Source organism: Ambystoma mexicanum, chromosome 5p (assembly GCF_040938575.1).
Source record: "Ambystoma mexicanum isolate Mex_15411 chromosome 5p, UKY_AmexF1_1, whole genome shotgun sequence".
Classification (NCBI taxonomy): Eukaryota; Metazoa; Chordata; class Amphibia; order Caudata; family Ambystomatidae; genus Ambystoma; species Ambystoma mexicanum.
In genome coordinates this window covers 827,617,067-827,630,907 of record NC_090930.1, presented here as the reverse complement: position 1 = coordinate 827,630,907, position 13,841 = coordinate 827,617,067, and positions in this window count along the sequence as shown.

Sequence of the window (13,841 nt, the reverse complement as noted above, 5' to 3'; positions counted from 1 at the left end):
AGAGAATGAGGAAAAGGATAAAAAGATGCAGTTGTCAACAGGGTAAAAATAACAGGAAAGATTGAAGAAGATTATGCGGTCAGAGAGAGGAATAGTATAGAGAGAAAACAGTAAAGGGCAGAGAACAGATCCCTGAGGCATGCCACAGAGCAGGGGGTGAGATGAAGAAAGTTTACCAGACCATGAAACAGAATATGATCGATTGGAGATATTGGACTGAAACCACAGTAGAAAGGAAATAATGGAGTAAAAAACAATGTCAAAAATGGAAGATAGGTCAAGAAGGATGAGGATAGACATTTTTCAATGTGAGGAGCAGAAAGAAGAGAATTCAAAACATGTACTAATGCAGATTCAGAGGAGTCTGAAGAGCAAAAACCTGATTAAAGAGGAGGAAGAAGAGATTGGAGGTGTAAGAAAGAAGATATTTGAGAGTATACAATCCTCTCAAGAAGTTTATATAAGAAAGGAAGCAAAATTAGCAGATGAAAGTTAGAGGGGAGAGAAGAGTCCAAAGGTTTGTTTTTTAAGACAGGGACAATGGCAACATGCCAAGAGGAGGGAAAAGTAGAAGCAATGGAAATCTTACATGAGGTCACTTAATGGACATATATGGGTCAATATCTAAGCATTTATTTAAAAGGATGTCCGGTGTGTGCTCAGTTCCAACCAGGTTCTCCCACTCAGCTGGCTTCTTTACAAAATAGAGGAATGATATTGCTGTGGGCTGATCTTCAGTTTGATTTTATTGGTCCAGTGAGCATGTGGCAACAAATATATTTTGACCAACATGTGCCTATTTACAAAAGAAATTGCATGTCTCCCAGCCCTAATTTGTAAAGCGGAGACTGTTGCCGCTTTATTACTCAACTACATATTTTCTTGTTTTGGCCTTCCTGAAAGGATTGAGCCTGACCGGGGTAATCATTTCACTATATATTATCATTATATATCACCTACCACCTGGTATCCAGCAGCAGGTAGAGCAATATAATACAACTTTTTTGAGAATTGTAAAGAAATGCATGGTGCATTCTGGACCCAGTTGGGAATTGTGATTACTAATAATCCTGATTACTCTGCGGTCTACCCCTACATCTGCCAGTAAGATGTTTCCTTATGATGTCATAGCTGGTTGAAAATTGTAATGTACTCAATATCTTCTATACCGAACACAGGTAGAGACATTGAACACAGCCTCATCTGCTCATCAACCCCTTAAATGCGTAAGAAGAGGTCTCTCATCCTCCGTATTACTAATACACAGCTGACTATGAGATACCTCATCCTCTGCTTTACTTGCCTTCAGGGGGCGGATCTCCCCCGTAGCAGTGCTGATGTTAGTGACCCCAGGCTATGAAGGGGAAGACTTCCTCCTCCGTACCTGGGGATCAGGAGCTGCCGTGATGACGTCAAGAAAAGAAATGTACATGCTGAAGCCAAAAGGCTTCAGCAAGTACATTTTGCAGACATGTTTTTGTGTCCTACAACGGTATTGTTTGTCTGATTTGCTCATATGAGTGGTCGTTGGAAAGGGGAGGCTCTCCCCTTTCCAACAAGCCCTTGCACAAGCAGATTGCTGGTTGGAAATTGTTTGATGCATGGCCAACAATCACCACTGGACCACCAGGGATTTGATTTTGGGGGTGAGCCCCCCCCCAGGCCAAACTGCCCTTTGCCCCACCACAACCTTTACCACAAGATGGCAAAATGTTGTTTTGCCTTCTTTGTGGGAAAAGTGGTGCCGTTTTGCACCGGTTTGCTCCCAAGGAAGGCCAAACAACATTACCCTACATTGGTGGGGGAAATCAGGGGGCTATCCATGCTAGCCACCCCACAAATCCCACCCAAGGAAGTGCACAGCATTGATGTTTCCTTGGGGGACAGAATTAGAGGTCAGACCCCATTTTGCCACCACTGGGAAGCAGCAAGAAGCACTCATGAGGGAGGGCTGCCATGTGCCAGATGGCCCCCCTCCCAGAAAAGTGCCCAAAAGATGGCACAATGTTGATTTGCCTCCTACATTGTTAGTGGCAAACTTGGGGATATCAGGGATCTGGCTCAGTGCATGTGGGCCAGCCCTCTCAAGACTACCCCCATGGAGGTGCAGATCTTTTCAGAAAGAAGCACTAGGCCACCAGGGAAAGGATTTTGGTGGTGGGGGCGACAGGACCAAACAGCCCATGCTCTCTCCCAGACCCTGAAAATTACCACAAAGGTGTCACAATGTTTTTCAGTCTTCTATGGGGTAGATGGGTGTTGTTTAGCAACTATTTGCCCCAATGAAGGCAAAAAAACATACCAGTCAATACAAATTGGTGGACTTGAGGGAAGCAAGGGGCTAGCCCGGTACCTGTGGGCAGGCCCTCCCAGGAAGGGGTGCAGATCCTTGTTTTTTTACCCTGGGGACAGACGTCTGTGTATTTTCCACCATTGTGCCACCCTGGGGAACAGCAATGGCCACTAGACACCCAGGTATTCCTTTTAGGGGAGGTCGAGGGGCCACTTAACAGATAAGTAGCCTTCTCCCCCTCTGGACCCAAAAGACATGGGACATGTCATTTTTGCCCTCCCTGGGGGCAGATCGGCAGCATAACCTGCCAATCTGTGCCAAGGAAGGGTAACAATTTATATAGCCGTCCTGCAGCTATAGCTGGGCGACATTACAGCTTTTACCTCTGGGGTGGGATGGGGACCCCGGGACCTGTGCTGGCCTGGAGGTTGGTATACCCACCTCCGAGGCAGACACCCAAGGCCGGGGGCAGCACCCCTGGCCACCGTAGTGCTCCGACTGTGCCGCGTTATAGCTTTTCCTTCCAGGGAGGGACAGGGACTTGGGACCGCCGATGGGCTTGGGAATGGTAGAGCCACATGGGAGACAGGTACCCAAGGTTAGGGGCAGCACCCCCAGCCATCCTAGAGTTCTGGCTGAGATGCACTAGAGCTTTTCTGACCATGGAGGGACAGGGACTCCACTGGGGCTCCCTGGATCTGCTGCTGGGCTTGGATCAGTGGACCCACATAGGAGGCAGCTTTTCCCTCCGGGGGCACCACAGACACCGTGCTGACCAGGGTGTGTGGTTGAACCACATGGGAGACAGATGCTCAAGGCCGGTGGCAGAACCCCCAGCTGTCCTAGACCTCTGGCCGGGCCACTTTAGAGCTTTTTCTTCCAGCGAGGAACAGGGCTCCCGGGTCAGCCGCTAGGCTTGGGGCAGCCAACCCACATGGGAGTCAGGTGTCCAAGGGCAGGGGAAGCACCACAGGCCATCCTAGAACTCGTACCCCACCAGCGCTCCCTGAGACTACCACTGGTCTTGGGGACAGTCAACCCACATGGGCAATAGGTGCCCAAGGCCAGAAGGCAGCTCCCCATGCTGTTCTGAATCTCTGGACAGCAGCTTTTCTCTGCAGTGAGATACGAAGACCCCACAGGGACTCCGTGGGACTGCTGCTGGGCTGAGGGGCCGTCGACCCACGTGTGAGGCAGATGCCCAAAGCCGGGGGCAGCACCTCCGGCCATCCTAGAGCTTTGGACGGGCTAGGTTAGAGATTTTCCTACCAGGGAGGGACGGGAACCCTGCTGGGGCTCTGCAGGATCACAGCTGGTCTTGGGGACGGTCAACCCAAATGGGAGACAGGAGGTCACGGCCGGGAGCAGCACCCCTGGCCATCCTAGAGCTCTGTCTGGGCCACGTTACAGCTTTTCTCTCCAGGAAGGGATAGGAACCCCACCAGGGTTCCCTGGGAAAGCAGCTGGGATTGGGGATGATTGACCCACATGGGAGATAGGTGCCCAAGGCCAGGGGCAGCACCATGCCCTGTCCTGAAGCTCTGGCCTGGCAGCAGTAAATAGTCTATCTCTTGCGAAGAGTTAGGGTGTGAGGAATAGGGGCTGGCATCGACAGGGAGTGACAAAGTTTGCCTCTGGAACTGAAGGTTAACTGGAACTACAACTCCCAGTACACCTTGGGGCCGAGTGTAGTCTAATTAACGTGCGCGTGACCAGCTGCATTGGATTAGGGCGGCCTTAAAGCTGGGAACGGCATGCAATCAGGTGTGGCTTATTGTTGTTACTGGGTGCGGTTTGTATGCAGGACGGCGTGTTTTCTCCTCGGAGAATGAATCTTTGACTTTTGCAGTGCCTCGCGAGGCACAAACGAGGACCGGTAGGCGGAATTTGTTCACGGCGCTCTCGCTGTGCACGGAGCAGGAGCAGACAGACTGGCGGACAGCGCTAGGCGTGTTCTCTGGACACGGAGAAGGAGCGACTCGGCTGCCGGCTGATCGAGGCGTGCTACAGTTCCTCCGAGAAGTCCTGAGGGGCTTCTCGAAGCTAAGATAAGTGCCCGTGCTAGTGTGGGGCGGGGTGTGTTTTACTCTGCTATTTTCATATGCTCTTTTCACAGAAACCATGAGAACAAAATGCCATGCGACTAGGATATGAACATTATGATTCATGAATCTTTGATTTAATAGCGAGTGCTGCTATCTCGTTATACCCGGCTATGAAATCCTCACCAGCTCATTCTTTGGAGGGGGGGAAGTGCGGGGTTTATGTGTTGCTAAAAGTTGCCCAATTGGGTTTCTATATTGCTTCAAGCTTGCCCAATGGGCCATGTGTGTTTGTTCTTCATATATGGGCATGAAGTCCATGGTTTGTACCATACTGCTTGCTATTACCATTGTCCATGCTATATGTTCGCACGTATTAAGGTGTGTCCAGTATGTACCAGTATTAATGTATCAGTGTGTTAGTGCCAGGAGGTTGGTCAGGTATTGAGTGTCATCAGGTTCTATAAGTTCAGGCAGGTCTTAGATAGGGAGGGTTCTTTCCCGGTGCTTCCCTTTACCTATGCAAACTAGGAGATTCCCTATTCCTCTATCCGATTTTCCTTATTCCTCTACCCCATCCACAACCTCTCCCTAACTCCTCTTCCCCCCATTGGCTGCCACGTGGTGTCCTGTGGAACTAATATCAGGCACCTGTGCCAACCACGGTGGGAGGGTTCAATTCATTCGGCTTCTGTGGTTTGGGGGAGAGTGTCGATTCTCTCCTCTATTATTGTGTACTTTTGACATAATAAGCCACCCCAAAATTGGGATACTTACAACCACCCAAGCCAAATGGAAGCGACTTCTCCGCCTTTGGCCGATGTGCTAAAGGCCCTGCAAGATATTCTGTTCGAATTAGTACATGCCCGTCAAGAGTCTGATAATTTGAAAAAACAAGTACAGGGTTTGGTAGCACAGCGAACACCTTTGGAAGGGGCTAGTGGGTCTACAAACAGGGAACCCTCCACAAGTCAAAACCAAACAGTCATTGTGCAACCTCCCAGCAGTGTACCGTTAGCAGCACCTGAATGGTTTTCGGGGGATCCCCGAAAGTATATGATGTTTCTTACTCAATGTAGATTACATTTTCTGTGTAAACCCACAGCTTTTGAGACTATTCAGGCAAGAACGGCATTTGTGATATCTTATTTAACGAGAGATGCGGCGGCCTAGGAAATGCCATTGGTGCAAAAGGACGACCCTTTGTTGTACAATTGGGATGGGTTCTTAGGGGAATTTGGTAGGCTGTTTGACCGGCGGGAGATGTCCTTGGCCCAAGGTAAGGAGTTGTTGGGGTTGAAACAGGGCAATCGGGACTTAGTGACTTATGTGACCCAAATTAATAGATTGGTAATTGAAATGGAGTGGCCAGTGGCAAAGCAAACAGTGTTATTCTACCAAGGATTGAGGGAAGAGCTGAAGGATGCCATTGCTCAAGTAGAGCCGCAACCTAGGACATGCACGGCAATGATCGATTTAGCATTAAGACTGGATCATAGAATGAATGAAAGGAAGGGTGACAAGAAGAGGCCGGAGACAGCACCGTTTGTGAGACTGGATAGGAGTAGGGGAGGCAGGTTGAGTGAGGTAGAGCCTATGCAGATTGGAAGTGTCAGAGGACCCTTATCAGCAGCAGAAAAGGAGCAGCGTAAAAGTAACAACTTGTGTTTATACTGTGGGCAGGCAGGACACTTTATACGCACTTGTCCTACTACTCCAGAGAAGAGTGCGGGAGGTGAAAAGAACAAAAAGGAAGCGGGAAAAGAGATGAGCCGGCTTTAGGGGGAACATAGGTGTCAGGCCCGAGTGAGTTAAGGTTCCCTAGATGGATAGCAAACACGGTTGGAAACAAAAATTCACACTTGTATATATTGGTGACCTTGTGTTTTGCTTTGTCTAAGCAGAAGGTATAGGCAATGGTGGATTTGGGAGCAACAGGAAATTTTGTGGATATTGCCTTGGCGGCACAGTTAGGATTACCCATACAAGATAAGGAACGGGTGGAAGGAGTGCAGTCAGTAGATGGGTCCCCGTTAGTGTCAGGGCCGATTAGACAGCAAACAGACAAATTGGAGATGGTGTGCCCATCAGGTCATCGAGAGGAAATCACGATTGACTTGATAGCAGCACCACAGTTTGGTTTGATTTTGGGAATACCCTGGTTGACAAAGCATAATCCTAGGATAGATTGGGAGAAGCAAATGGTGTGGTTTAAGGAACGGGGATGTCAGGAGCATATGACACCGGAAGGACCTGCAGCATGGTTGGCAAAGAAGAGATTAAGAGACCCAATGGTGGGAGCAGTGCAATCAGGGATTCCCACCCAATATAAGGAGTTTGCAAGGGAGGAGCAGAACGATTACCCCCTCATCGTCCCTATGATTGTGTTATTGAATTAGAGGAAGGGGCAAAATTGCCATGCAGTCGAAGATATGCTCTCACAGAAACTGAAAATAAATATCTAAGAGAATATTTAGATGAGATGTTGGCGAAAGGGATTATTAGACACTCTACGTCCCCAGTCTCATCCCCTTTATTTTTTGTTCCAAAAAAGGAAGGCACTTTACGGACATGCATAGATTATCGTGCACTAAATAAGGTTACGGTCAAGAATAGGTTTCCGTTGCCCTTGATTTCGGTCCTGTTGGATCAAGTACGCTCCGCCTAGATCTACACAAAGTTTGATTTGAGGGGAGCTTATCATTTTGTAAGAGTGAAAGAGGGGGATGAGTGGAAACCAGCTTTCCGGACTAAGTTTGGTTTATTTGAGTACCTTGTGATGCCGTTTGGTTTATGTAATGCTCCTGCAGCTTTTCAGTTCTTCATGCAAGAAGTATTGCGAGAATTTATTGACATTTATGTTATCGTCTACATTGACGATATTTTGATTTATTCAGATTCACCAGAACAGCATGTAAGACATGTAAGGGCAGTGTTACAACGTTTACAGGAATATCAATTGTGTTTAAAATTGGAGAAATGTGCGTTCCATGTGAGGCAGGTTGAGTTTCTAGGATTTATTCCGACACCCTCAGGTGTGGTTATGGATCCTAAGAAGGTACAGGCAGTGATGGACTGGCTGTCACCCCAGTGCATTAAGGATATACAATCCTTCTTAGGATTCGCCAATTTTTATCGGAGGTTTATCAGCAACCTTTCTAAAATAGTCACTCCCATCACACAATTGCTTAGAAAGGCGTGAGTTTTGTGTGGAGCCCAGAGCCTGAAAAGGCTTTTAAGGAACTGAAAGGAGCCTTTACTACGGCTCCAGTGTTACGAAACCCAGACACAGAGAAGGTTTTTCAGGTGGAGACTGACGCTAGTAATGTGGCGATAGGAGCCATATTATCTCAGAAGGATGAGGTTGGAGCTTTTTTGGAGTGGAGGCATTATTTATTGGGGGCAAGACATCAGGATGTGGTGGTAACGGATCATAAGAACTTGCAATATTTCAAAACCACTCAGACTTTGAGTCAGAGACAGTTAAGGTGGTCCCAGTACTTTAATGAATTTGATTTTGTGGTAACATACAGGCCTGGCAGTAAAAATGGGAAAGCGGATGCATTATCCAGGCAACAAAATAGAGACAGTTTGATAGGGGAAGTCAAGACCATAATCTCCCCAGAGAGAGTCATTGGTGCAGTTACTACACGACTAATTAGAAGGTCTTGTCAGCCAGCCAACTTCAGAAGTGGAAGGACAGTCATCCAACACGAAATGTGCGGGAGGGGTTGCCTTACCATCAGGGGCATTTGTACTTACCAACCAAAGGGTTACAGGAAAAGGCGTTATATTGGTGTCATAAGTCTCCCTTGGCAGGACATGCAGGTCAAAGAAAGATGCAAGTCATGTTGGAGAAATATTTTTGGTGGCCTACCTTGAGACAAGATGTGGAGAAGTATGTGTTACAGTGTGAAAATTGTGTGCGTAACAAGGCTGATCATGTTAAAAAGAGAGGACTACTACAGCCATTGCCAACTCCCGAAAGAGTCTGGTCTCACATTTCCATGGATTTCATTTCAGATTTGCCTCCTGATAATCAGTACGACACTATTTGGGTGGTAGTGGATTTTTTGTCTAAACAAGCTCATTTTATCCCATGTGTTGGAATTCCAGGGGCCGGCAAGTTGGCAGAATTATTTCTCCAACATGTGGTTAGATTGCATGGTTTACGGAAGAGTATTGTTTCAGACAGAGGCTCACAGTTTACATCTAGATTTTGGCGTGCTTTCTGTCAGATGCTGGGAATCAACTGTGCTCTATCTACTAGCTATCACCCCCAAACTGATGGCCAGACGGAAAGAGTGAACCAAACTTTGGAACAATACTTGAGAGGATATTTGGGGGATGGCAGAGACTCATGGGTACAGGCATTGTGGTTGGCCAAGTTTACATACAATAATACTTTTCACTTTTCCTTGGGGATGGCACCCAATGAATGTTTGTATGGGCATGAATAAAACATGAAACCTGAACAAATACCAGAGATGGCTACTATGCCAGTACTACAGGAGCGTAAACAGTTGCTTCTTGAAGTCAGACAGAGGGCACGCGCAAATTTGGAGAGAGCTAAGGAAGCATATAAGAAGCAAGCCAATAAACATAGGCAAGAGAGTCCCCGGTACAAAATTGGCGATCGTGTTTTGCTATCCACCTGAAATTTATCCTTGATGGGAACACGTAAATTTATGCCCAGATTTATTGGCCCTTATGAGATTATTTGTTGTGTATCGGATACTGCGATGAAATTGCGTTTGCCAAAGACGTTACCGGTACATCCAGTATTTCATGTATCTTTAATTAAACCTGCACCTCCCGGAATGAAGACCAAACGACCACCGCCTCTGCTAAAAGAAGGACAATTGGAATACGAGGTGAAACGCATTTTGGATGTCAAGAGGAGGAAACAAAAGTTATGGTATTTGATTGAGTGGGTAGGTTATGGACCAGAAGATTGCTCATGGGAGCCGGCAGAAGCAGTGCATGTCCCCAGGTTGGTCAAACAATTTCATTTGAGATATCCGACAAAACCGGGCCCTGGGAAGAGGCCTGGAAGAGGAGGTAATGTGAGGAATAGGACAGACTGGCGGACAGCGCACGGCGTGTTCTCTGGACACAGAGAAGGAGCGGCTCAGCTGCCGGCTGATCGAGGGGTGCTACAGTTCCTCCGAGAAGTCCTGAGGGGCTTCTCGGAGCTAAGATAAGTGCCTGTGCTATTGTGGGGCGGTGTGTGTTTTACTCTGCTATTTTCATATGCTCTTTTCACGGAAACCATGAGAACAAAATGCCATGCGACTAGGATATGAACATTATGATTCATGAATCTATGATTCAATAGCGAGTGCTGGTAACTCGTTATACCCGGCTATGAAATCCTCACCAGCTCAGTCCTTGCAGGGGGTGAAGTGCAGGGTTTATGTGTTGCTAAAAGTTGCCAAATTGGGTTTCTATGTTGCTTCAAGCTTGCCCAATGGGCCATGTGTGTTTGTTCTTCATATATGGGCATGAAGTCCATGGTGTGTGCCATACTGCTTGCTATTACCATTGTTTGTCCATGCTATATGTTCACACGTATTAAGGTGTGTCCAGTATGTACCAGTATTAATGTATCAGTGTGTTAGTGTCAGGAGGTTGGTCAGGTATTGAGTGTCATCAGGTTCTATAAGTTCAGGCAGGTCTTAGATAGGGAGGGTTCTTTCCCGGTGCTTCCCTTTACCTATCCAAACTAGGAGATTCTCTATTCCTCTATCCGGTGTTCCTCATTCCCCTACCCCATCCACAACCTCTCCCTAACTCCTCTTCCCCCCATTGGCTGCCACGTGGTGTCCTGTGGAACTAATATCAGGCACCTGTGCCAACCACGGTGGGAAGGTCGAATTCATCCGGCTTCTGTGGTTCGGGGGAGAGTGTCGATTCTCTCCTCTATTATTGTGTACTTTTGACATAGGGACCCTGTCGGAGATCACCAGCAGTTTACGCTGAGCTGGGGGCCGGTCGACCCATGTGCGAGGCAGACGCCCAAGGCTGGTGAAAGCAGCAATGGCCATCCTAGAGGTCTGGCTGAGCCGTGTTAGAGATTTCCCCTCTGTGTAGGGATATAACCACACCAGGGCTTGCTGGGGCCTCTGCTGGGCTCAGGGTCGGTCGAACTGCATGTGAGGAAGGTGCCCAAGGCTGTGGACAGCACACCCGGCTGTCATGAAGATCTGGACGTGCTGTGTTACAGCTTTTCCTTCCAGTGATGGATGGAGACAAGCCCGGACTCCCCTTGACGGCCCCTGGGCTTGGGGACGGTCAACCTACATTGGACACAGGTGCCCAAGGCCTGAGGCAGCACCTCGGGCTGTCCTGGATCTCTGGCTGGGCAGCGTTAAATAATCTCTCTATGGGAAGGGATGGGGACCCCACCGGGGATCACCAGGACTGCCACTGGGCTGGGGCCCGTCCGACCCGTGTGCGAGGCAGACACCCAAGGCTGGCAGCAGCACCACTGGCAATCCTAGAGCTCTGGCTGGGCCATGTTAGAGCTTTTCCCTCTGAGGAGGGATGTAACCGCACCAGGGCTTGCTGGGTTCACCACTGGGGTGGACGGAGGTCGACCCACATGCAAGGCAGGGACCCAAGGCCGGGGACAGCACACCCGGTTGTCCTGGAGCACTGGTCAGGCTGTGTTACAGCTTTTCCTTCCAGGGAGGGATGGGAACCCTGCGGGGGCTCCCCGGGACAGCCACTGGGCTTGGGGGTGGTCGACCCATGTGTGAGGCAAATGCCTATGGCAGGAAGCAGCACCATTGGCTGTCCTAGAGCTCTGGCTAGGCTGCATTAGAGCTTTTCCCGCTGGGCTTGGGGACGGGCGACCCACATGGGGGACAGGCATCCAAGGCTTGGATAGTACACCTAGCTGTCCTGGAGCTCTGGCTTTGCAAAGTTACAGCTTTTCCCTCTGGGGAGGGATGCAGGCCCTGCCGCGGCTTTTCATGACTGATGCAGGCTTGCAGGGCGGTCAACCCAAGTGTGAGGCAGATGCCCAAGGCAGGGGCAGCTCCCCCGGCCATCCTAGAGCTCTGGACAGGCCACCTTACAGCTTTCCCATCCAGGGAGGGACAGGGACCTCGCCGGGGCTCCCCGGGACCTCTGCTAGGCTTGGCGTCAGTTGACCCATGTTCGAGACATGCATTCAAGGATGGGGGCAGCACCCCCGGCCGTCCTAGTGCTTTGGCCAGGCTGCATTACAGCTTTTCCATCCAGAGAGGGATGGGGACCCCACCAGTGCTCCCTGAGACCACTGCTGGGCTTGAGGACGGTTGACCTACATGGGAGACAGGCACCCAAGGCTGGGAGCAGCACCGCTGGCCATCCTGGAGCTCTACCCATGCCACGTTACAGCCTTTCCCTCTGGGGAGGGATGGAGACCCGCCTTGATTGCCTTTTGGCTTGGAGATGGTTGACCCACATTAGAGGCAGGTGCCCAAGGGCAGCAGCTCTGGCTATCTTGGAGTGCTGGCCGGGCCACATTACAGCTTTTCCTTACAGAAAGGGACAGGGAACCCACCCAGGCTCCCCGGGACTGCAGCTGGGCTTGGAGACGGCCGACCCACATGGGAGAAAGGCACCCAAGGTCAGGGCAGTTCTGGCCGGGTCTCGTTAAAACTTTTCCCTCCGAGGAGGGACTGGAACCTCCCCATGCTCACTGAGACCAGTGCTGGGCTAGGGGCCGGTCGACAAACATGCATTGCAGAAGTCCAAGGCTGGGGCAGAAACCACGGCCATTCTAGAGCTCGGGCTAGAATGTGTTACATATTTTCCCTCCAGAGAGGGATTGGGGAACCTGCTGCATAACCCCGGGACTGCTGCTGGGCAGGCACCCAGGGCCAGGGCAGGACCGCAGCCATCCTAGAGCTCTGGCCAGGCCACGTTAGAACTCTTCCCTCCAGGGGGCTCCCCGGGACTGCACACTTGGCTGGGGTGTGGCCGATCCAAATGAGAGACAGGCACCTAAAGCCTGGGGCAGCACCTCCTGCTGTCCTGGAACTCTGGCTAGGCCTCGTTATAGTGTTTAGCTCTGCGGAGGTACAGTGACCCCACCAGGGCTCCCCGGGACCACTGCTAGGCTTGGTGTTGGTCGACCCATGTTCGAAGCAGGCACCTAAGGAGTTCTGTCCATGCCACGTTATGATATGCACAAATGACCCCTTCATTAACTTGGAATTGTATCTACTTTTGAAAAATGTATGCCTTTCTGTGTTCCAATTCAGCTTTCCTATCCTCCTCTTCCATTCCATACAAGCATGTCCTATTAAAAATAAAAAGGGAAAAATTGCCTACCTCTCACAAAACTGAAGGTACTCTGAGGGGCCAGAAAAGTGAGGCGGACAACTTGGTAAAGGTTTTCACAAGATGCCATTTTAGTAACTCAAAAGGTTTCAGGAATGCTTCACTATCCCTAACCTAATGAGTATTCCCTGGCTATCAAAATAAATGAAAGGAAACTCTCTAATAAAAATGAATATATTCCTCACACGTATACATACATCCAACACATCAATGAAATATATGGCAATTCAAATATAACAGAAATAACAGGTAAATTCAACACAGACCTAATAACTGTATATCCTTGTAACCTGGGTTGGATCCCCTTCCCTATATTCAAAGCAGGATGTCCAATCAAAATAGAAAAGTTCCATTTTGTAACCAAGTTCTGATTATAAAGTCCTTCATGTTTCATAAGACTTCCACTTGGCTTTCAACTAACAGTTCAACTAGATGAGAAATCTTTATCTCTCCACTTATAGTAAAAGAAACCAACACACCTTCTTCTCCTTGGGAATGAAAACACTTCACAATTCATCTGTATCAACAGCAATGTTTTGTCAGTATGATTCCACAGTGTCAACAACAATATTTTGTCAGGATGATTTCACAACAGTTCACAAAATGCTTTTAGTGGTCTTGCCACTTCTTCTTCACAGCCTTTTTACCACAACACAGTACTTCTACCAAGTTCACTAACATGTCAAGACTACTTCTACCAATGTTCAACCCTAGTAGACCTTCCTGCGAGGAATAAAAGCTTATAACACTACTACAAGTACTTCTGTGGGCAAAGTCCACTTCAAATTATATGGTAAAGTCTTCGACTGTCAACAACATCAAATGTTACTACTTCTTCTGGGAAGACATGATATACATTGGTGCTATTTGTACCACTCTTGTGATTGCCACATGCAATTCAGGTTTTACTCCTCTCCTCCTGAATGATTCCTATCAGAAGTTCTTCTCTTCTGCCACTCTTGTTTTCCCACTTTTACAGCAAACATCTGTTGACAATGGCTCTCTAGCGCACTTGCTCTTCTTTGGCTTCGGCAATGCTTGTTAGGCTCTTTTCCAACTATTGCCTCTACCTCACTTTGGCAATAAAGGTTATAATTATCTTGCTTCAATTTTATCCTCTCTTGGATTTGGCACTGCAGGTTATTGTTAACCTGTTTAAATATTGCTCTTTC